This window comes from Bison bison, unplaced genomic scaffold, assembly GCF_000754665.1.
Source record: "Bison bison bison isolate TAMUID 2011002044 unplaced genomic scaffold, Bison_UMD1.0 scf7180017864309, whole genome shotgun sequence".
Lineage (NCBI taxonomy): Eukaryota > Metazoa > Chordata > Mammalia > Artiodactyla > Bovidae > Bison > Bison bison.
This window is the reverse complement of record NW_011494881.1, coordinates 9,058,345-9,062,432: the sequence shown is the minus strand read 5'-3', so window position 1 is coordinate 9,062,432 and position 4,088 is coordinate 9,058,345.

Here is a 4,088-nt window from a genome sequence, read left to right as displayed (position 1 = left end):
ATGCAGAAAAGGCTTTTGACAAAATTTAACATCCATTTATGATAAAAACTTTGCAGAAAGTGGACATAGAGGGAATCTACCTCAACATAATACAGGATATATATGACAAACTCATAGCTAAGATCATGAGTGCCAAGTTGCTTCAGTTCAGTTCAGTTCAGTTCAGTCGCTCAGTCGTGTCCGACTCCTTGCGACTCCTTGGATCGCTGTATCCAACTCTTTGCAATCCCATGGACTGTAGTCCTCCAGGGTCCTCTGTCTGTGGAATTCTCCAGGCAAGAATACTAGAGTGTGTAGCCATGCTCTTCTCCAGGGGATCTTCCCGACCCAGGGACCAAAACTGGGTCTCCTGCATTGCAGGCAGATTCTTTACCGTCGAGCCACTAGGGAAGCCCCAGCTAAGATCAAACTCAGTGATAAAAATCTGAAAGTATTTCCTCTAAGTTCAGGAACAAGACAAGGATGTTCACTCTCACCACTACATTCAACATAGTTTTAGAAGTCCTAGCCATAGCAATCAGAGAAGAAATAAAAGGAAAACAAATTTAAAAAGAAGTAAAACTTCACTGTTTGCAGATGACATGTGACTATACATTAAAAATCCTAAAGATGTTACCTGAAAACTACTAGAGCTCAACAATGAATTTGGTAAACTTGCAGGATACAAATTAATATACATAAATCTGTTGTATCTCTATATACTAACAATGAAAGGTCAGAAAGAAAAATTAAAGAAACAACCCCATTTACCATTGCATCAAAAATAATAAAACAACTAGGAATAAGCCTACCTAAGGAGGCAAAAGACCAATACTCCAAAAACTATAAGATGCTGATGAAACAAATCAACAGTGACACAAACGGAAAGATATACCATGCTCTTGAATTGAAAGAATCAATAGTGTCAAAACGACTATACTACCCAAGGCAATCTAAAGACTCAATCCAATTCCTATCAAATTACCAACTACATTTTTCATAGAACTAGAGCAAAAAAAAAAAAAAGTTTAACCTTGTACGGAAACACAGAAGATTGTGAGTAGCCAAAGCAATCTTGAGAAAGAAAGACAGAGGATGGATGAATCAGGCTCCCTGACTTCAGACTATACTACAAAGCTACAGTCATCAAAACAGTATAGAACAAAAACAGAAATATAGATCAAAGGAACAGCACAGAAAGCCCAGAAACAAACCCACGCACATACAGTCAATTAATACGAAACAAAGGAGGCAAGAATATACAATGAAAAAAAGGCTTTCTTCAATAAATTATGCTGGGAAAACTAGACAGTTACAGATAAAATAATGAAATGAGAACATTCTCTAACATCATACACAGAAATAAACTCAAATAGATTAAATACCTAAATGTAAGACTGGATACTAAAAATTTCCTAGAGGAAAATATGGGCAGAACACTCTTTGACATAAACTTCAGCAAGATTTTTTTGGATCCACTTCCTAGAGTAATGGAAATGAAAACAAAAATAAACAAATGGGACCTAATTAAACTTAAAAGCTTTTGCAGAGCAAAGGAAACCATAAACAAAACAAAAAGACAACCCAAAATACCAATATTTTCTCCAATGGTAGAAAATATTTGCAAACAATGCCACTGACAAGGAATTAATCTCCAAAATATACAAACAACTCATAAGCTCAATATTAAAAAAAAAATCAAGAAATAGGCAGAAAATCTAAAGACATCTCTCCAAAGAAAACATATATGTGGCCAAAAGGCACATGGAAAAATGCTCAACATCATTAATTATAGAGAAATGCAAACCAAAACTACAATGAGGTGCCACCTCACACAGTTCAGAATAGTCATCATCAGGAGGTCTATAAATAATAAATGCTAGGGAAGTAAAAGGAACTCTCCTACACTGTTGGTGGTAATATAAATTGCAGCCATTATGGAGAACAGTATGGAGGTTTCTTAAACTATACAGTTACCATATGAGCCAGCAATCCCATTCCTGGGCTTATATCTGGAGAAAAACAAATAATTCAAAAAGAAGCACCCTAATGTTTATTGCAGCACTATTTATAATAGCCAAGACATGAAAGCAACCTAAATGTTCATCAACAGATGAATGGATAAAGAAGATGTGGTACATGTATACAATGGAATATTATTCAGCTACAGAAAGTTTTTTCCAGTAGTCACGTATGGATGTGAGAGTTGGACCACAAAGAAGGCTGAGAACCAAGGAATTGACACTTCTGAACTGTGGTGTTGGAGAAGACTTTTGAGAGTCCCTTGGACTGCAAGGAGATCCAACCAGTCAATCCTAAAGGAAATCAATCCTGAATATTCATTGGAAGGACAGATGCTGAAGCTGAAGCTCCAATACTTTGGCCACCTGATGCAAAGGGCTACTCATTAGAAAAGATCCTGATGCTGGAAAAGATTGAAGGCAGGAGAAGAAGATAACAACAAAGGATGAGATGGTTGGATGGCATCACCAACTCAATGGACATGAGTTTGAGCAAGTTCTGGGAGATGGTGATGGACAGGGAGGCCTGGTGTGCTGCAGTCCATGGGGTCAAAGAAAGCCAGACATGACTGAGCAACTGAACTGAATAAAAAGAAAATGAAATAATGTCACCTAGAGACGATCACACTAAGTAAGCCAGACAGAGAAAGACATATCATATAATATTGCTTATATATGGAATCTAAAAAATAAAGGATACAAATAAAAACCTATTTACAAAACAGAAACAGACTCACAGACATAGAAAACAAACTTATGGCAGTGGTAATGGGAGGGAGGGGACATATGTATACTTATAGCTGATTGACATTGTTGTACAGCAGAAACCAATGCAGCATTGTCAAACAATTATCCTCCAATTAAAAATATTTAAAAAAAATACAGAAAGAAAATGAAGGGGCCAGAGGGATAAATTAGAGGAGTTTGGGATTAAAATAATACACACTACTACATATAAAATAGATAACCAACAAGGACCTACTATATAGCACAGGGAACTATACTATCATATAATGACCTATAATGGAAGAGGATATTAAATATATATATGTAAAAAAAAATCAAAATAGATCATGACTTACATGCAAAATCTAAAACTGTAAAAATTTCAGAAATTTTTTTGACCTTGGGTTGGGGAAAAATTTTTTAGATATGACATTGAAAACATAAGACATAAAGGAAAAAATAATAACTTGGACTTCAAAGTTCAATTTTTCTACTCTTTAAAGACACTATCAGGATAATAAAAAAGACAAGTCATAGACTGTGAAAAATGTTTTGAAATCACATATCTGATAGAGGTATTAAATCTAGAATATATAAAGAACTCTGAAAACTCAGTAATAAGAAAACAAACAACCCAATATGAAAAAAATCAGCAAAAGATCTGAACAGTTTCCCAAAGAAAAACATACATATATAAATGAGAAACAATGGTCAATGCTGCCAAGTCGCATCAGTCGTGTCCGACTCTGTGCAACCTCCTAGATGGAAGCCCACCAAGCTCCCCCATCCCTGGGATTCTACAGGCAAGAATACTGGAGTGGGTTGCCATTTCCTTCTCCAATGCACTCATGCATGCATGCATGCTAAGTCGCTTCAGTCGTGTCCAACTCTGTGCGACCCCATAGGCGGCAGCCCACCAGGCTCCTCTGTCCCTGGGATTCTCCAGGCAAGAATACTGGAGTGGGTTGCCATTTCCTTCTCCACAATGGTCAATCAGATCAGATCAGATCAGATCAGTCGCTCAGTCGTGTCCGACTCTTTGCGACCCCATGAATCGCAGCATGCCAGGCCTCCCTGTCCATCACCAACTCCAGGAGTTCACTCAGACTCACGTCCATCGAGTCAGTGATGCCATCCAGCCATCTCATCCTCTGTCGTCTCCTTCTCCTCCTGCCTCCAATCCCTCCCAGCATCAGAGTCTTTTCCAATGAGTCAACTCTTCGCATGAGGTGGTCAAAGTACTGGAGTTTCAGCTTTAGCATCATTCCTTCCAAAGAAATCCCAGGCCTGATCTCCTTCAGAATGGACTGGTTGGATCTCCTTGCAGTCCAAGGGACTCTCAAGAGTCTTCTCCAACACCAC